The 21,821-nt window shown below is 37.6% G+C and overlaps 1 pseudogene; it reads right to left on the bottom strand.

Moving 5' to 3' along the window:
- Positions 1-16,818: 16,818 nt before the first annotated feature.
- LOC119040281 (S-phase kinase-associated protein 1-like) lies at positions 16,819-21,036 on the bottom strand (annotated as a pseudogene).
- Positions 21,037-21,821: the final 785 nt, after the last annotated feature.

The following is a 21,821-nucleotide window of genomic DNA, read 5'->3' as shown; positions in this document are numbered from 1 at the left end:
ATGCCACACAGCCATTCTAATTCTTACTTCGTCTACTGCTTCCATGTCTTAAATGTGTCCTTAACATTCATCCCGTCTCACATGGGGTATATTTTACTAATTTTGCTTTGCTTACTCTCTATGTTCTTTGGCTAGAATGTAGGTCCTTGGTCGGTTAAGGAGGGAATGGTAAAGAGTCTGACACTCTGAAGGTACTTAACAAATATTTACTGAATACTAAATGTATGTATAAATATATACAGATATACATACATTTAATATATATATACATTTAGTACATATCTACTTCACGTACATGGTCACTTTGCTCATTTAAGAGCAATTAAGAGTAAAACATGATTTAGAAATTATGTATGAAGATTAGTATTCCCATACACATAATTTCTAGAAGCTTATTGTTACCTTTACCATATGGTTATATTTCACACTTGACAAATAAGAGTCTGTTTTTGCCTCCTTTCAAGAATAAGGATAAAATGTTTAAACCATTAAATATCCAGATTCAATACCTAAAACATAATGTTTTGTCACATTTTATGCATCGATATGAAAAAATTCAGCATTACAGAGGGCACACATAAAAAAGTAAGATGATAAACTATACTTGAACAATAATTAAATAATTTTTTTAATATTATTTCAGAAAAAAAAAGTAAGATGAGAGGTGGTGTAAGTTTACACATGTTTAAGCTTAGAAGACACCTGTAGTTGTCTAAGCAGTGGTGTGGGTTTGGACCCTCACCAGCCGTGTACTGTCTTTGCTCTACATCCTTGTCAGCACATGGTACTGTTTGTCTTTCAATTTTATCAGTTCTAGTGGGTATGTTATGATATCTACTGTGGTTTTAATGTGCATTTCTCTAACTGCTAGTGAAATTGAATAATTGTATATTTCTATTGGCCATTTTGATCATCTCTTTAATAAAATGGCTGTTTAAGTGTCTCATCTAGTTTTGTATTGAACTATGTTCTTTTTATTGATTTATAAGAGTTCTCTATATATTTTAGATATGAGGCCTTTGCTGAATATGTCTGCTTCAAATATTTTTCCCATTCTGTACTTGCCTTTTTTACTCTTTTAATGGTGTCTTTCTTGAACAGATTTTGCTAATTTTGTGTAGTACAACTTATCATTTTTTTGTTTATTATTATACCTTCAATGTTCTACTTAAGAAAACATTTTCAAGCCTAAGACCATGAAAAAATGTCATGTTATCTTCTAGAAGCTTTACTGTTTACCTTTCACATTTAGATCTGGTCTCATCAAAATTAATTTTTGTGTATGGAGTAAGGTAAAGTTCATATTTTATGTTTTTCATAAGGATATAGAATTGAACCATCACCACTAATTAGAGTGACAGTTTTTTTCCCTGTGCTCTGCAGTGAAAATTAAGAATTTATATAATTGTGTCCTTGTTTCCAAATTCTTTTTTCTTTCCCGTTGTTTTATTTGTCTCTGTTGTAGTACCATACTATCTGAATTATAGTTTTAAGTATGTCTTGATATCCAATAGAATAAATTCTCCAGCTTTGTTCCTCAGTGTTGTCTCAGGTGTTTTTTAGCCCTTTGCATTTCCATGAACATTTTAGAGTCAGTGTGTCAATTTCAACCAAAAACGATAGTGGAATTTAGGAAAACATTAAATATATTAACTAATTAGGGCAGAATTGAGATTTCTGTAATACTAAGACTTCTAATTTGTGAATGTGTGTATACCTCATATTAAGGCTTTTTAGTTGCTTATTTAATTTCCCTGGAAATTCCAGCAATACACAAAGCACATAGCATGACATCTGTGGACTGAGGACTGGAGGCCGTGGCAAACTGGGAAGGATGGACCCTGGCTGACTGGTCAGTTATTTAATTCCAGGTGGTAGAAAAATTTCATCAGTGCCTTGCTCTCAAAGCAACCTAATCTGCCATCTAAAACCAGGCCGAAGCCACAAGCGTATGAATCTAACTGATGGAGGGATTCTCAGAGATGGATTTGGTACCAGAGAAGAGGGCTGGGGTAGCCCCACAAGAAGGAGGACCGGTTGCATCCAGGAGATGCGTGACCTGCACGATCTGGTCTGGGGGCGTGGCGAGAGCTCCTATAATCAGATCCTCTTCTCAGACTCAAGAAAGAAAAGATTGCCACTTGGACTGAGGACACATATTCCAGCTAGCAATAATTAGGAATATAGATACTTATCCATAATTCGTTAACCAAAAAAACCACCAAGAAGTTTCAGAAAATCAACACAGGCTCAGGTGACAGGCCTCACATTCAACACAAAAATAATTTAACTTTCTGTGAATATGAGTTCATATGAGAAGCAAAAGAATACTAATTATCGTAATTAGTGTTTAATAAATTAGGGAAGATGGAGCTAAAGGGATACCATAAAATTGAATCAATTATCAGGTTACATAAAACAAAATCTTAGTATTGGGATAAATAATGGAAAGAAAAGGTCTAAACACCAGCTTAGTGAACTGGAAGGTTAAGCTGCAAATTTTTACATAACCCAGTGCAAAATTAGAAAGACATGAAAAAGTACAATAGTTCATCACATTTGGTGCCCTTTATTTTTCTTTTGGGGGTTTACAGATTCCTCAGCTTCATGCGATTGTATGTGTCTGTTAAGTCTTTGGGAAATAGGACATAGGAAATGTTTGAAGTCATAAAGGAAACTGCTAGAAAGCATCAAGGGTAACAGTAATAGCAAATAAGGCATTACAGCATTTAACTGATTTATGCACTTATCTGTATTATATCCTTCATCCTATTTTATTGGGTTTAAGGAAAAATGGGGATCTATTTTTCCCTCCCATTCTTCTTGCTCCTACGATTAGTGATTTTTATTTATAGGTCTTTTGGAAGATGACTTATAACTTTATATGATACACCTATATTCCTACTAATTTAGTACCTTCAAACATTATTATAGCCTCAGTATTAAGAGTAAAGAATTAGCTATACTTTATTTAATATTTACTATGTGGCAGACTCTGTATTGACTCATTTATCTTAACAACATCCCTGTGAGTTAGGTACTACTGTCTTCCTCTTTTCACAGATGATGGAACTTAGGTACCTAGAAGTTAACTAGGCCAAGTCTACGTAAGTAAGCAGTGGTGGGATGCACCTAAACACACTGGGACTTAAGCTTCTGGTTCTAACTTCTATGCTAAATGGCCTCTCCACAGGTCAGTGATACACCTATATTATGTCTGCTATTGAAGGATTATATAGAACAAAGGCACTTTTCTCATACTACTTAGCTCTAAAATTTTAAGTGAGAAATTAAAGTGTAAAAATGTGTCATGTTATAAGATAAATGATTTCCAATGAAATGCTAATAGCAATGGTTCCAAAGTGCTGAAGCAAAGCAAACACTGGGTGGATTCTGGTGCTGCTTTGAGTTTTTAATTAGTGACTGTGAAAATCATTTCTCAGTGTTGTTAAAGCAGCTTGATAGTGGAATAACTTTACACCATTAATCCTTACTAAAATTCACCTTGGGCGAACAATACATTAGAATGAAATGATACCACTTAAGATGAACAATAGGCTTTTGTTAAAGTGTCTGAAGGTAGCAGTAGCTACAGAGGTCCGCGGGCAAATGCACTGTTTTGGAAAGCTACTGACTTCAGGGACAAGGTAGTGCTGACAAAGTCACCTTTACTGTTCAGATTTGGGAGTTTGATGGCAACCTAGACTCACTCTGTAAACAGAAATAGCCCAAGAAAAAAAGCAGACAAAATGTTTTTCCCTCCTTCCCCAAATGGCACATTTTCTTGGCTCTTGTCCCACAAATATGTTCATTGAAATGAAACCCAAAACCTACAAACAAAAACTGTTTAAAGCCAGACATAGAACTAAAATTCTCTGTAAGAAAGCTTATTTAAAGGCATTTGTAGGAAAATTCACGTCTAAAACTTGTTATACCTTAAAATATCATCCTTAAATAAAATGCTTGTTAAATGCCCTAGTCGGAACTTGACCTTTAACTTTTTTAAAAATTATTTATTGTTGTTCAATTACAGTTGTCTGCATTTCTTCCCCACCACTACCCCCAACCCCAGCAAAACCCACCTCCCTCCCCTGCTTCCGCCCTCCCCCTTAATTTTGTCCATGTGTCCTTTATCGTAGTTCCTGAAAACCCTTGCCCCCCATTATCCCCCCCCACTGGTTACTGTCAGATTGTTCTTAATTTTAATGTCTGTAGTTATATTTTATTTGCTTTTTTTCTTTTGTTGATTATGTTCCAGTTAAAGGTGAGATCATATGGTATTTGTGCCTCACTGCCTGGCTTATTTCGCATAATGCTCTCCAGTTCCATCCATACTGTCACAAAGGGTAGGAACTCCTTCTTTCTCTCTGCTGTGTAGTATTCCATTGTGTAAATTAACTTTTTAAAAATCCTATTTCATTACTTTATGTCTGTACCATGTAAGATTTGAAGAAAGAAAGTTTAAAGTTCTTAAACTCATTTAGGAGCATTGTCTTCATTATTTTTCCTTTACTTTTTCACTGTGTTTAAATAACATAATACTTGAGTGGAAATTTTTAAAATTCAGTGAAAATCTAGATGTTTCCTAACATATTGATGAATTCATTCAGAAGAATATATGGGTTCCTTCAATCACGTACATATAATCTGAGGTTAACATGATGTTCAGAGGCAAATAATATATCAAAACAAAGGAATAGGTTAATAATATGATCATTCCCTACCAGAACCAGTCAAGAGTATGTCCAAAAATATATAACAGTTTGGAAAGTATGTGAGAAAAAGTTTAGAGATATGGGAGAAAATTCTGGAGGTCCCTCTTTCAAATAAACAGAATAGAAATGGATGACGAAGGAGAGATAATTTTTGAAAATAGAAGAAAATTATTCTTAATTTAAAAAGATAAATTATACAGATTAAAACTCCCATGCAAAATGATTTTCTGATGCAATCAGAGTTACCATTTATCTGGATGCATGCAGTGATTTTTGAGAGGATCTCTTTTAGGAAACTCATGCAACTGACATGGATACCTTCTTTTTTCTAACCTTCATGTTGAAGAATTAACACACAGAAAAAAAGCACAAATAGAGTATACAGGTAAAGAACGTTTACAAAGTGACCGTACCTGTAACTGCTATGCAGGTCAAGGCAGAAAACATTATGAAGCCTGCGGAAGTCCTCTCTCCACTAATCCTTCCCACTTCCCTGAAGGCAGCCGCCATTCTCCCAGTTAGCTCTCTCTGTATGAAAGTATTCATTATTTATTCTTATGTATTCTCTTTGGCCTGGTTCCTTTTGCCTTATTTCACTCAACAGTAAGGATCTTTGGTTCAAATGAGTATGCTTTCTATTGAGTGGAACTGTGGGTTGTTTTTTTTTTTTTTTAAGCAATTAAAACAGTTTGCACTCTCACCAGCAGTGAACTAGAGTTCCATCTGCTCCATAGACTCACTAACACTTTGTATCATCAGTCTTTTTAGTATTTGTCATTCTGGTGAATATACAGTGGTATCTCACTGTATATGCAGTTTCTAGCTCTCAGATCATGTTTGCTGGCCATTGAACACCCTCTTTTGTAAAGTGCCTATTGATCTCTTGAACATTCTCCTATAGAATCTCTAAGTTTTTAATGAATCAGTAAGAGTTCTTTTACTATTCTAGATGTGAGCGCCTTATCATATATGTGTGCTGCAATATGACATTCTGTGCATGGCTGCTCTTTGCACTCTCTTAATGGTATATTTGGATGAATGATTTGGTTTTTTTCTGTGTCTCATTTAAGAAAAATCTTCCCCTATTTCAAGGTCATAAAGACCATGTTATCATCCAAAAGCTATATGGTTTTATCTTTCACATTTCAAATATAGACTATGAACATTTTGTTAAAAATAATATTTTAAAAGTTTGAACCAGCTTCTGTGCCTCCTAAAATGTGCATGAGCATCCCAGCTCCCTCACACATTTGCCAAAACCTGCTCAAACTGGGTATTATTACTGTCTTTCATTTTTACCAACATGGTGAGCTATAGCTTTTTCTTGTTATTGAAATTTATGAGATATTCAAGACATACAAAAATGATAGAAATAATGTATGTTAGAGTTCTGGCCAAGATGGAGGTGTAGGTAGAAATGCTTTGCTTCCTCACACAGCCAAAAGAAAGATAACAACCAATTTAAAGACAGTAAACAACCAGAAGTGCCAGAAAATCAAACTGCATGGAACTCCAACAACCAAGGAGTTAAAGAAACATTCATCCAGACCGGTAGGAGAGGTGGAGATGGGCACCTGGGTGGAGAGGACCCTTGGCAAGGCGACAGACCATGTGGGCAAGGTGGGGCTGGCTGAACAGGAAACTTAAAGACTGAAAGCTAGCACAATGCCACTTGCGGGGGTTTCCGCAGCAGGAGGAACTCCCAGTCTCCAGGAGAGTTTGTTGGAAAGTAGGGCTAGAGCAGAGCAAGCAAGTGGCATTGTTCTCTCTCAGACCCCTCCCCCACAGGCAATGCCACAATGTAGCTTACAGGGTTGCCCTGCACTGGCAAATACCTAAGGCTTTGCCCCCTTACAACATAACAGGTGCACTGAGACAAAGAAATATGGCCCAAATGAAAGAACAGATTAAAAAATCCAGAAAAAGAGCTGAGCGACGAGGAGATAGCCAATCTGTCTGATGCAGAGTTCAAAACACTGGTAATCAGGATGCTCACAGAAATCCTTGAGCTCAGTTGTAAAATGAAGGAAGAAAGAAAGTCTACTCAAAGTGAAATAAAGCAAAATATACAGGGAACCAACAGTGAAGGGAAAGAAGCCAGGACTCAAATCAATGATTTGGAACAAAAGGAAGAAATAAACATCCATATGGAACAGAATGAAGAAAGAAGAATTCAAAAAAAATGAGGAGAGGCTTAGGAACCTCCAGGACAACTGTAAGCACTCCAACATCCAAATCATAGGGGTGCCAGAAGGAGAAGAAGAGCAACAAATTGAAAACTTATTTGAACAAATAATGAAGAACTTCCCCAGTCTGGCAAAGGAAATAGACTTCCAGGAAGTCCAGGAAGCTCAGAGAGTCCCAAAGAAGTTGGTCCCAAGAAAGCACACACCAAGGCACATCATAATTACATTACCCAAGATTAAAAATAAAGAATCTTAAAAGCAGCAAGAGGAAAGGAGACAGTTACCTACAAAGGAGTGCCCATAAAACTATCAGCTGATTTCTCAAAAGAAAGCCTACAGGCAAGAAGGGGCTGGAAAGAAGTATTCAAAACCCTGAAAGGCAAGGACCTCTGTCCAAGATTAGTCTATCCAGCAAAGCTTCCATTTAGAATGGAAGGGCAGATAAAGTGCTTACCAGATAAGGTCAAGTTAAAGGAGTTTGTTATCACCAAGCCTATATTACATGACATGTTAAAGGGACTTATCTAAGAAATAGAAGAAGGTAAAAAACTGAATGGTAAAATAACGACAAACTCATAACTATCAACAGCTGAACCTAAAAACAAGACAAATACTAAGCAAACAACTAGAACAGGAACAGAACCAGAGAAATGGAGATCACATGGAGGGTTATCAGTGGGGAGGAGTTAGGGGAAGAATCAGAGGAGGGAAAGGTGCAGAGAATAAGAAGCATAGTTGGTAGGCATAAAATAGATGGGGAGTGGTTAATAATGGAAACCAAGAAGCCAAAGAATTTATATGTACGACTCATGGACATGAACTAAGTTGGAGAATGAAGAATGTTGGAGGATGGAGGTTTTCAGGACAGAGCGGGGCTAAAGAGTAGGAAAAATGGGACAGCTATAATAGCATAATGAATAAAATATACCTAAATTTTTAAAAATAATATGTATTTAAAAACACACCCATATATCCATAAACCAGATTTTTCTTTGTAAGGATAGGCTAGTTGAAATAGAGTCTTCTGAACAAGTCATGATCAATTGATTATCTCCTGTTTATAAAGTTAGTGTGGTAACAGATCCTAATAAAATTACTGGCAAGGTCAATGTTCGCAAGTGGCTGTCTCCAATCATTTTGGGGATGAGAGGTTTACATGTACATGACTAAGTAAAATTTCTTTTATGAATTAATTTCTAAGATGAAAATTTTGTTTCTAGGTGGAAATCCCTCAATTTAAAACTTTTGTTATTGAAGAGTCATGGACCTACACATCCCAATGAAATAATGGAAAGGATAATCTCCAAAGAATTAAAAGCAATAGATTGTGTCCTGATGCTCCCTGGGTAACATTCCTTGGCACACTTACCCCAATATAGACCTGCTCTGAAAAAAAGATTGGCCACAGATCTATTTCTTTTGTGAGCCACCGAATTTACTCTTTCACATTCATTGTTAAACGGCCTTTAACTTCTGGGAAACGGTGGATAATAGTGGAGCTTTCAGTGTCTGGCTTATCTACTATGGTTAGAGGGTAGCTGCAGGTAAGCAAGACACCTAGTTTTCTCAGCACGCAGTGCAAAGACTCTGGTGCCCCCAGAACATAGGGAGTAGAAGCAGCTCCATCCAAGTTTTTGCTGGTAGACAAGCAAGCCAGCTGGGCATTGCCTGCAGATGCAACAGAAAACCCTCTTAACGTGCACATTCACCCCAGGGAATAAGTAGCTTTGGGTTGAGAACCCCAAGTCCCCAAAATAGATACATTTTATATAACATACGAATTCCAATTCCAGATCTCTCTGCAGCTATCACACACAATTTAAACTCCAGATGTGAGTGAGAACAGTTTGCTTCTCCTTGTTAGTTTTAGACTGAGAGGAGTTAGGATTTTGACGCTGGAGGTTTACACACCTTGTCTCTTAATGGTCTCTGTCTCCCAGGGGTACGTGCTGTTGGATCACCAAATGGAAAGGAATGGCTCTTGCCATGGGGGCAACTCTCTACTCTTCAGCAGAATTTTACTTGAATTCAGAAAAATAGCAGTCTATTTTTCTTTGAGACAAAAGCTTTCTGCTAATCAAAAGTTTCATAATTCTTGAAACAAGTTCTTTATTAAAGGATTTTTTTCAGATTTTAAGACTAAGTCTTTAATATTTGCTTAGGGATTTCACTTTAACCTTTTATCTGTGGTTATCTTTATCTTTTAAGTATTAACTGACATAGCAAGCTATGTCATTTCCAAATAAGTTTAATTTATTTTTGTAGTTAAGAATGTTAAATAAATGAACCCTGGCTTGTGTAGCTCAGTGGATTGAGTGCAGCTCTGCGAACCAGAGGATCGCAGTTCAATTCCCACTCAGGGCACATTGCCTGGGTTGCAAGCTAGTTCCCTGCAGGCCAGTTCCCAGCAGGGGATGCACTAGAGGCAACCATACATTGATGTTTCTTTCCCTCTCTCCTTCCCCTCTATGGATAAATAAATAAATATTTTTAAAAAGAATGTTAAATAAATGAATTCTGTGGCCCCCAAAAGAAATGGATCTGGCATCCCAGAGTGGCTGTTGCCAGCACTAGGCAAATTGGTTATTATTATATTTGACTTAATTTTTCATTATGTAAGAGTAAAATAATATTAATTTTAAAAGCAACTTAGGATCCTTAAATAGATCTTCTTTATAAGTTATTTTGTTTTCTAGCTCTTTTTTTCATTCAGAATATATAATATGCATATTAAATCTTATTTCTTTTACCTGCTTTATTGATGACTAGCTGCTCAGTTGTCTTCTAAGCCTCTCTGTCTGGATTTATCAGTTCCACATTGAACACCCTTAAAGAGAAGTCCTTTCTCTCAAGTTCCTTAACAATTGAGTCTTATGAAGTCAATGATCATCCCAGGACAGGAGTTTATTTCCAGAATTTTACTGCCCTTTTGAAAAATTTTTATTAATAATGTTTAGTCTCAAATGTGGCTCTGGCTTTTACTTTCTTATAATGTTAAATCCTCTTGGTTTCTTGGTTCCATGAAGATTAATTCATTATTTTCTAGAGCTTTAGAGAAAGCAAGCTATACCAATATGTTAAAACAATCAACAATCTTTAAGAAAGTAATATTTATCTCTTTTAGTGTTCACAATTTATCATCTATGGTGAATCTAACTGGAAGTGTCCCAATCTTAGCTCTAGTGTAGAGAACATTATAAGCAAAATCAGAGGTCAAAAATCACATCAATTTATTTTAATTGACATTTGAGTACAGGCTCTTTCTTTACTCTGGCTATTATTTTCCAAGGGGTAAGGTATAACAGTCCTCATGATGACTCAAGAAGCATTTGTTCTAAAATAAAACCAATGGACTCTTTCTTTTATAAGGTGACATTTTAAAGTGTACTGATTGATTTAATCTTATTAGCATGAAGTTTATAAAGAAAAAACTCATGATGAGTTGCAGTTGCTTTATTTCATAAAGCCTAAAGTTTAAAGTCATACATCATTTTTTTTAAAAGGCAGATCATGATAGCTTTAAGGCTCATGACTGTAAAAGTCAATAAACTAAGGCCCACAGACCAAAACCAATTTAATTCCATCTTGGTTATCACCCAGAGACTAAGAAAAATTTTTCAAAAGGAACACTTGCAGTCATTGTGATGTCAGGAATACTAAACTTGAACACTTAATAAGTGTTCACTTAATAAGTGAAAAGTTATCCTTAAAAAATCCAGAACTTTATTCTCATTAGGCATGTATTTTCCTAAATGTTCTTAATTATTACATTTTGAAATTTTTTAAAAGATTTTATTTATTTATTTATCTTTAGAGGGGAAGGAGAGAGGGAGAAACATCAATGTATGGTTGCCTTTCATGCGCCCCCTGCTGGGAACTGGCCTGCAACCCAGGCATGTGCCCTGACTGAGAATCCAGCCGCGATTGTCTGGTTCGCAGGCCTGTGCTCAATCCACTGAGCTACACCAGCCAGGTTACATTTTGAATTTTTTAAGTATATTTTATTGATTATGCTATTACAGTTGTCCCATTATTTTCTCCCTTTTATCCCCCTCCACCCTGTACACCCCCTCCCACCCACATTCCCCCCCTTTAGTTCATGTCCATGGGTCATACATAAAAGTTCTCTGGCTTCTCCATTTCCTATACTTTTCTTAACCTGCCCCTGTCTATTTTGTACCTACTACTTATGCTTTTTGTATGTTCCCTGTACCTTTTTCCCTATTCTCCCCCATCCCCTTCCCTGCTAATAAACCTCCATGTGATCTCCATTTTTGTGATTCTGTTCCTGTTGTAGTTTTTTGCTTAATTTGTTTTTGTTTTTATTTTTACTTTCAGTTATTGATAGTTGTGAGTTTGTTGTCATTTTATTGTGCGTAGTTTTTGATCTTCTTCTATTCTTAAATAAGTCCCTTTAACATTTCATATAATAAGGGCTTCATGGTGATGAGCTTGACCTTATCTGGTAAGCACTTTATCTGCCCTTCCATTCTAAATGAAAGCTTTGCTGGATGGAAGTCCTTGCCTTTCGGGGCTTTGAATACTTCTTTCCATCCCTTTCTTGCCTGTAAGGTTTCTTTTGAGAAATCAGCTGAGAATCTTATGGGCACTCCTTTGTAGGTAACTGTCTCCTTTCCTTTTGCTGCTTTTAAGATTCCCTCCTTATCTTTAATCTTGGGTAATGTAATTATGATGTGCCTTGGTGTGTGCTTTCTTGGGTCCAACTTCTTTGGGACTCAGAGAGCTTCTTTAAAGCTCTCTGAGCTTCCTGGACTTCCTGGAAGTCTATTTCCTTTGCCAGATTGGGGAAGTTCTCCTTCATTATTTGTCCAAATAAGTTTTCAATTTGTTGTTGTTCTTTTTCCCCCCTTTTAGCACCCCCATGATTCAGATGTTAGAGTACTTAAAGTTGTCCCTTAGGTTCCTAAACCTCTTCTTATGTTTTTGAATTCTTGTTTCTTCATTCTGTTCCAAATGGATGTTTATGTCTTCCTTTTGTTCCAAATCATTGATTTGAGTCCTGGATTCTTTCCCTTTACTATAAGTTCCCTGTATATTTTTCTTCATTTTCACTTTGCATAGCCTTCATTTCTTCCTCTACTTTGTTTTTTTACTGTCATTTCTGGGAACATACTGATTAGAAGTGTTTTGAGCCCTGGCTGGTGTGGCTCAGTGGTTGAATGCTGGCCTGCAAACCAAAGGGTCACCAGTTTGATAGCCAGTCAGGACACATGCCTCAGTTGTAGGCCAGGGTAGGTCCCCAGTAGGGAGCATGCAACAGGCAATCACACATTGAGATTTCTCTTCCTCTCTTTCTCCCTCCATTCTTCTCTGTCTAAAATAAATAAATAAAATCTTTTTAAAAAAAGTGTTTTGAACTCTGCATTCGATAGGTTGGTTACTTCTTCATCACTTAGCTCTTTTTCTGGAGTTTTGATCTGTTCCTTCATTTGGGCCATATTTATTTGTCTGGGCTCACCTGTTATGTCTTAAGGGGCAGAGCCCTAGGTATTCATCAGTGAGGGGCAACCCACTTTGCTGTGTTGTGGCACAGTCTGGATGAATCTTTCTTCTTTAATCCCTGTATGGTTGTCCGACTTTCATATTTCGATATTCTCGCAGTTCGGGGGGGGGTTGTTTGTTTTTAAATTGTTGTCCTTCTTTGTGTTGTGCAAAGCAGCAAAGCATATCTACCTACACCTCCAACTAGGCTGAAAGTTCTGAATTTTGTTAATAAAGCAATTCATTCTCTACATTTTGTTGGTTATTCTCTATATAATATCCTCAGTTTTGCCTCTTGGCCTGCAAAGCCTAAAATATTTACTATCTGGTTCTTTACAGAAAAAGTTTGCCAGCGTAGCATTATTCCATCACCAAATGCTACAATCACACTAATATGTTATCAAGCATATAAACAACATGAATGGAATATGCCCTGAATTTTGTGGAAAGTCTACTCAAGATATTGCTAATAATATTCCTAACCTAAAGAATATATATTTTCTTCTGCAACTACTGTTAAATCTAAGAGATTGGAATTAAAAGATATTATTTTGATCCATCTCTAAAAAACTTGAGAGATTTCTCACTTATGAATTCAACATATGTAATCATGTTCAAGCTCTGCCTGCCCACAAGGTATGTAACTATTACTGTCATGTGAAGAGAAATTACCTGAATGTCTGATACTGGGCACTTTTCTGGTTAACACCTGCAATCCTCACTTAAAGTTCAGGCTCTGGTATTTCTGGCTCTGAAACCTGCTCCCTCTCAAGTTCTCTCCCATTGGTTTAGTGATCATATGGTTTTTCCAGTCATATAGTTTGCAGGTTCCCTATGACATATTATTATTGTATTTTTCTTCTACTTGCCTCTCTTATGTACCCATTCTTACTGTTTCTTAATAATTGTCAGTAAACTTCAAATAGAGACCATGTTCATGGTAAGGCTTGAGAAATAAAGGAATTCTGGGATATAAGAAGAGGAAAATTAATACTGGAGAGAGACACTGTCAGTGAGGTGAAGAAGGGATCTTCAGGGAACAAGAGCTTCTTTCCTCTTATCCCTTTAACTCACCTCTGTGCCTCATCTGTGGCCATTTTCAGGTGGTCCAATTTGGCTTCATTTTCCTTATCCTTAAAATAATATTTTCACATATAATCTTAAATAACCAAACACCAGAAGTTTTATTGTTTTATCCACACCATACTAACCAAGAAAACTTACCAATATTTATCTTTTCTAACTATTTTGAAATATATTACCTTCAAATTAAAAAGTGGAAGAAGAAAAGAAAAATAGTTTATTTGCTTAAAGAACATTCCAGTAGTTGAACAGAAAATTATTATAGGACCTTTTCTAGGAATAGATGTTCATTTAATTTTTAGGCAGGGCACTATACTAGGGAGATAATAACTTTAAAAAGAAATAGAGCACAGACATTTTTCTTGACTAGCTTAGAGATAAAAATAATTCTTCCATAAAACAACCTAGGACTCACCACAATTAAATAGCATAAAACGATTTACTAAAATGAACCTGCTTCAATACTTAACAGACATGAGATAAAGGAATGGGCAGAGTACTGTGGCATTCACCAGGGAAACTGGTACTTTCTCCAGGATGCCTGCCTTGCCCGAGGCCCATCCAGGTGGCCACAGTGAGCAGCATCCAGCGATAAGCTGGCTACCCCGTCTGCCTCCAGAGCTGGCAGAGGACAGTGACCCAGGACATAAGAAGCTCTTTCCCCATTAGGCAGATGAGATCAGAAGTGCCCATCTGATGCCTTACACTCGAGGGACCTGTCATCTGCCAGCCATTCCACTGTGTAGGCAACACTGAGATTCATAACTTCCCACACAGCCCTCAGTGCCTCTTGAATCCAGAGCTGTTTCTGCCTTCTTCCCCAATGGCTAGCTCCACCTTTCACTTCATGTTGCTTCCAGCCTGTTTTCTCAGACTTTCTCCTGTTTTCCATCTTTTCTTCCAAGTTCTAGTGAATTTTCAAAAAAAATTTTAGAGTAGTCCTTGATACTCCAATTTTAGAAACCTCTCCCACTATATGACTCTCTTCAGACTAGGAAGGAATCAGCCAACATGTGAAGAGGACCAAGTTGAAATAGGATCATGGAATTCCAGTGAAGGTGCCTTTAGAGAGAGTGAGTCAAGGTTCAGCAGTGCTCCTTGCTGCAGATGAAGACTAAGAACATAGGCTCTGACTTACGAAGCCCTCAGCACAGTTTTCCATTCTTTCTTCCCATTTCTGATCAATTTCCATGACTCTTCTCTGTCATTCCTACTACTCCTTCTCACTCCACATTGAGATAATCCACACCATCTTGCTACCTCCAGACTGAAGAGCTGTGTAAGGGGTAGGACAAGGACCACAGTCCAGGGGGATCATGGAACTCTAAGGAAGGCTTCCTTAACGGAGAGTGTTTAGCACACATATTGCTCTCCGGACAGTGCAGTGAAGGGTAGGAGGGAGGTGAAATGGAGGAGCTATTTTGGAGATGGGAATGACTTAACCATCTGTTGTAGAATAGAAGAGCCCATAGGAGAAATACTGGAGATGCAAAAGAAGATAGGATTGGGGAAGGGCACCTCTTATGCTGAAGCAAGGTTGGAAAAACAGAATCTGAATTCACTAAAATATTACTGGAGAGTTGGAATTAAGAGGGATGGGTCCCATTTCAGTAAACTAGGAAGTGCTATCAGATTACATTTGTTTAGTTGCTTGAATAATTCGAGTAAATTGCCATAGAAATGTATATACTGGCTCAAGAGAGCTGAGTAAACATTTTGGCAGCTTTTATCTTTCCTTCCTACCAAAATTTCATTGAAACGACAGAAGAGTTATAAAACCATAATAAATCCATAACAACTTTAGAAAGTGGGGAAGGCTGCCATCAGAAGTGCAAATTTTTGGAAGATCCACAGCAAATAGGGTAAGATTGATGGCATATCCCGAACAAACCTGCAGCTCCATAAAAATGGGGAAAAAAAGATCCTCCAACACAAAAGGAACCTGTAGATAAGCCCAGGATTAAAGGCTGCAGGGAACTGAGAGGAACCGGCCATGTGTGTCTGGTTGGCCAGTTAGTGGCAGGCAGTAGAGCAACAGCCCCAGTGCCCTGCTCTCAAAGTAGTGGACTTTGGAAACCCAAATACGATGTGGAAGAATCCAGAAGGAGATTCTGATGTGATAGGGCCTCCCTGATTAATAAACACCAGAAGACAAGAACGTGCCTCCACCCAAAAGATGTTCTGTGTGCACAAGCCAGAGTGACATTGTGGCCAGCACCCTACAATCATCTTCACCCTCAGAGCCTGGTGAACACTGTCAATGGAAATACACTTCAGGTAACTGCACTTGGTAATCAGGATCCTTGCTCACAAATGTAAACTGGTGACCAAGGACCAAACAATCAATAACCAACAAAAGTTCAAATTCAACAAAATAAAACCCTTGTGGAAACAAAGTTAATATGGGGAATAAAAATCTTAAAAGTTAATTTTATTTAATATCTTTAATGACATTCAGGAGGATCATAGCTTATTTTTTATGGTGCGTTGAAAATGAATGATTAGTGATTTTTTTAAAGTGACTCAGGCTGAATCATGGAAAGAACAGGCCAAAATCTGTTTAAGAACTAGAAGGTTGAATAGACTAATTTTCACATAATACCATGTAAAATGGCAAACAGGTGAAAAGCATAAGAATTTGTTGCATGTAACATCCTCTCTTTTTCTTTTTAGGATTGCAAATTTCCATCTTTGTTGCAATCCTTTCTCATTTTCTTGCTCAGTCTTGCTTTATATCTTTCAGAATTGTTTTTCTTGTCCTTGTATGAGGGTAGCACCCCTCTAACTGTGCAGCGCGACTGCAGGTGCAGCCTTAGATCTTTATTTCTACTGTCACTCCAGTAGAATTTGGGGAGGAATGAGGAATAATGGTTAAGGGTCCCTCAGTTACCTTGAACCACTGCGAAGACAGGATCTTTCCCACATTGGTTATCTTTTCTTTTTCTATTTCAGAAAACCTTTGCAAGTTGTTTTATTTACAATGTCACCTTTTAACAGGTTGCTAAACTAAAGTTAACTAGATAATAAACTAGGCAGAAGTTACCTTACAAAAACAAGGAAAGCCCCAAATGCCACTTTCTATAGAGAGCCCACAATTTAGTTTTACTTAGAGCAAAGAGAAAAGAGACTTTTTCATCATCTTGGAAGAAACTCAGCCATAGGTTTGGAGTCTGTACTCAGACAACACATGCAATGTTGATGATACTCTGCAGTACAAATTGATTTGCTGCTGCATTTGCCTATTGTTTGTCTAACATTAACAGTTGTGAACAGACCATTACAACTAGTATTTGGAACAATCCTTACAGTGCTGTGGTGTCGGGCCCAGCATTTCACGTCTCTTTGCACCACTGGTTCTCTTTGTGTACCTGGGCTTCCTCTTCTTGGGTAAAGTCATTTTTGATGTTGAAGGTCTTGTGAATCTCTTCAGGAGTTTTCCCCTTGGTCATATTGGCACCAGTCTTGCACATAACATAAAGCAAATCTTTCATATCTAAACACTTTGCAGCCAGAATAAGTTCAAAATGTGTCCCTTGGTCAACCAGCATTCAGGAATTCTTGGTCCCATATATGGATATCATCTGATCGTTTTTCCTTGTTCTTACCATCCTCAGGAACAGCAGGGCCATTCTTGCAGTCGGGGCACCACTGAATGACCTTTTTTAATATAGCTGCACTAACATTGGGTAGAGGAACTGGTTCATCATCACCTCACCTTCCATTCCCAAGTCTTCTAACATGGTTTTGATAGTCACAGATTGTTTGGCAATTCAACATCAACTTCAGATATTTCTCCATCAGGACGCTGCAACTTAATTGAAGGTGTGGTGCTCAGTCTCAAGGATAGAGCGGGCGGTAGGTTGACAATAGCAGGGCAGTGTCAGCGGACAACAGGGAAAGAACAAGGACCCTTCTCCACGTTGATCGCCTTGGTTCTTTGTTTTGGTTTTTTGTTTTACCTTGCTCCTTTAAATTTGGCTTATTTTTTCAGGGTGTGGGTAAAAACTGTGTTGCCAGAAAAAGTGCTTTTCTCAATAAATTGCCTTGTCCACCAGAATGACAAAGATTAGTGATGGTCTCTCTCATCCCAAAGAGATTTCGCGTGTTCAGAGTATTTCTCATTGGGCACCTGCCAGCATTGGACTTTAGAGTCAGATTATCAAGATTAGTAAATACACTGGCTCTTTTTTTTGATAGCAAAGTTTTCAGTTCACCTATAATCTTTATTATATTAGTGATCCCAGGTATATATAGTGACATCTCTAAATAAAGAACTTGATTTACAGGCAAAAACAATTAAGAAGAGCACTTCTATATATCACTTCACATGTGAAAACTTAATCAAAACATATTATGTAGGTAATGAACTAAAAGTAAATATAAATTTATCTTATAGTACATCATTATGTGTTAAAAATGAGTTGTGGATCAGTTTCTGCAGTTTCTGTGGATCAGGTTCTTATTTGTGGTAGTCTTAGTTTAGGAAATGAAATAATGGTTATTAGTTTCTAGGTTAATTAAATGGTGGCTAAAGAGTGTTTTTTAGCCTCTTGCAATTTGTTGACACTTGCTTATGGCCCAGTACAATATGAGCCTGGGTGGGTGATCCCCATGCACTATAATGAATGTGTATCTTGAATGAAGAAACAATAATTCAAAAAAATGAGGAGAAGCTTAGGAACCTCTAGGGCAATTTCAAACATTCCAACATCCAAATCATAGGGGTGCCAGAATGAAAAGAGGAAGAGCAAGAAGTTGAAATTTTATTTTAAAAAACAATGAAGGAAAACTTCCTCAATCTGATGAAGGAAATAGGCATGCAAGTCCAGGAAGCTCAGAGAGTCCCAAAGAAGTTAGACCCAAGGAGGAACACAACAAAACACATCATAATTATATTACCCAAGATTAAAGATAAGGAAAGAATCTTAAAAGCAGCAAGGGGAAAGGAGACAGTCACCTACAAAGGAGCTCCCATAAGACTATCAGCTGATTCCTCAAAAGAAATTTTGCGGGAAAGAAGAATTCAAAGTCATGAAAGGCAAGGACCTCCAACAAAGATTAGTCTATCCAGCAAAGCTATTATTTAGAATGGAAGGGTAAATAAAGTGCTTCCCAGATAAGGTTAAATTAAAGGAGTTGATCATCACCAAGCCCTTATTGTATGAAATGTTAAAGAGTCTTATCTAAGAAATAGAAGAAGATCAAAAACTGTGAACAGTAAAATGACAGCAAACTCACAACTATCAACAACTGATCCTAAAAACAAAAATAAAAACGAAGTAAGCTAGCAACTAGACCAGAAACAGAACCAGAGAAATGGACATAACATGGAGGGTTATCAGCAAGGAAGGGGCAAGGGGAGAATGGGGAAAAGGTACAGGAACAAGAAGCATGATTGGTAGGTACAAAATAGACAGGGGGAGGTTAAGAATAGTATGGGAAATGGAGAGGCCAAAGAACTTTTATGTATGACCCATGGGCATGAACTAAGGGAGTCGATGCTGGAATGGGGTTACCGGATAGAGGGGATAAAGGGGAATAAAATGAGACCTCTGTAATAGCACAATCAATAAATTTTACTTAAAAAAAGAAATGTGTATCCTGTCATTGTTGCATTCATTGTTGTATATATACTGCAGTTAAGGAAGGTTTATTAAAACTGTTCTTTAGATCTGTATCATTGCTGATTTTTTTTTCTTTTCTTAGTAATTCAGGGAGGTAATTGTATGGATTTATCCTTTACATTTTTTCAACTTTTATTCCAGAGTTTTGAAGGTATGTGAAAGCAAAATTAGAATTGCTCTATTTTTCTGACAGATTTTATCATACGACCATTTTAAAAGAATAACTGCCCCAGCTTTTTTATTTGTTTTTTTCATGGCATATATTTTTCCATCCTTGTACTTACAACCTCTCTCTATCCTTATATTTAAAGAATATCAATTATAAGTAGCATTTAGTTATATTTTTAATCCAGTTTAAAAATATTGTTTTTAATTGGAACAATTACTTTTGATATTAATTACTCATGTATTTGTATTCTACTTATCGTCTATTTCTATTTGTATTTCTGCTTATCTCAAATGTTTCATGTTCCTTTTTCCCCCTTGTGTTATTTAAGTTTAATTAGACTTCCTTCATTAACCTAGTCCTTCCTTATTTGCTTTGTTAGTTGTACTTTCTTTACTACATTTTAGTACATATCTTAAAGAATATATATTACCTGTCTTTCATTATTTTCTGTTTTGTTTTATTAATGCCAAATAACCTGAACTGGTTACAACCTAATATAATTTCATACATTTAAAACTTTTTGGACAATTAATGCTAGGCCCTTAGAATATTTTAAGTCCATATATTATCATTTTCATTTTCATTTTAGTCCTATGGATGGTTTTTCCCCCCAAAGACATTATAATTACTGTTTTGTGTAATCAGTATATATTTACATTTATCTATATTTTTACTCTTTCTGTTGAATTTGTGTTTTCCTATTGCCTGCAGAACTTATTTACTTTCTTGAGGATTTGCTGACAATTTCACTTGCTTTTTATCTGCTTCTCTGTTTATTTCACTTCCCCTTTTGGAGAATAGTTCGGGTGGGTATAGATCCTAAGATGACAACTTTCTTTGAGCAGCATATAAATATCATTTTGTTATCTCAGTGCTTCTCAGCCAGTGCACCACAGCAAGCCCTTTGGATCCTTTTTTTCTTGGAGTTTTCATCTGTCCTTCCATTTGGGCCATGTTCTTTGTCTCCTTGTTTCTGCAGCCTTGCTTCATCTCCTGTATCTATCAGGTAGAGCTGCTCTGACTCTGTGTCTTCATAGTGTGGCCTAATGCAGTGGGTGTCCTATAGGGTCCAGTGGCACAGCCTCCCCTATCACCCAAGTTGGGTACTTGAGGTGTGCCCTTCACGAGTACACCCTCCTCTTGTAGCTGAGCCTTAGTTTCTGTTGGCAGGTCACTGGGAGGGATTTACTCAGGCCAGTCAGCGTCAAGGACTGGCTGTGACCACTGACCACCAACCACCACCCTCCGTGGAAGATCAGCTGTGAAGGGTCAGGTGGTGGTGCTCCAAGTGGTCTGTAGCTATTCACTGAGTGCACTAGCCTTGGGGTTTCCCGGGTAGTGCTGGCCAAGGTCATCACCCACCAGTGTTTTTCCTGTAGCCACCCTGCTCAGCTGTAAAGCAATCTGACGTGGTTGCTACTTATACTGGGCTTGGAGATTCCCAGCCAAAGCCAAGCTGTTAATTTAAACTGCCTGCCTCTAGGGCCAGCCTGAGGCCAGCTGTTGCTTGTTTGATAGGATTTAGGAAGTTGTGGAGCTTGAGCCAAAGCCAGCCATTGATATGGAAAAGTAGCTCAGGTTGGCACTGAGTTGGGTGGGGTGGAGCCTCTGGGGAGCTCCAAGGCGGGTCACATAGTGTTAGCCAGGTTGATGGAGTCTCAGATGTGGCACCAGCTTGCCAGCTCTGTGGGAGGAGGGTTTAGAAAAGGGACAATGACCTCTGCTCACCTTGATGCCAAACACTTGAGTTTCTCCATGTCACTGGTGCCTTTCAAGCTGCTCTCCCAGTGTTGGAGCTCAGAGGGAGCGAATCTGAGCAGGTGAGTCCATATGTAGTTTTTTTAAGAGGAACTGCTAGGAGTTCCAGAAGTTTCTTCCATCCACTCAATCCCTGCTAGTTGTTGTAGCCAGAAATTGTGGGGACTTATCTTCCTGGAACTGGAACCTGGGGCTGGGAGTCCTGTTGTGGGGCTGGGACTGCTCACTCCTGACATATCCCTCCCAAATCTCTATCTATCACACAGGGGTGTGCGACCAGCCCTTTCCACATCTCCACCCCTCCCACCAGTCTCCATGGATATGGTTTCTTTAATTCCATAGATGTCAGACTTCCATTCAAATCAATTTCTAATGGTTCTGAGTGATGGTTCTTCTATAGTTTAGTTGTAATTTTGATGTGGGTGTGCAAAGAAGCAAGTCGTGTCTGCGTGTGACACTGTCTTGACCAGAAGTCCTACTGCAAGAATTTTTAAACCATTCAAATACCTGACTGTTTAGTCAGGGATACTGATTTCTTTTCTCTTCATTAATTAAATTTTAAAAAAAGATAACAGCCAACACAACAACAGCCATCTGGTGTGAATGAGTAAAAATTATACCTACTTTTTTTGTCAGATTGGCAAAAATATATTTTTTGGTGTACTGCAGAACCTTAGTAATCAGTTTAGTAGTGTGTGCCATGAGATGAGTGTCGAAAATCACTGCACCACCTGTCCTTCATCATCTCCACTGAGAAGTCAAGTACCATTCTTATTACTGTACC

This window comes from Artibeus jamaicensis, unplaced genomic scaffold, assembly GCF_021234435.1.
Source record: "Artibeus jamaicensis isolate MK-2021 breed Jamaican fruit bat unplaced genomic scaffold, CSHL_Jam_final contig_1132, whole genome shotgun sequence".
NCBI lineage: Eukaryota > Metazoa > Chordata > Mammalia > Chiroptera > Phyllostomidae > Artibeus > Artibeus jamaicensis.
Note: the sequence above shows the minus strand (reverse complement) of the source record. Positions and strands in the feature narration are given on the sequence as shown.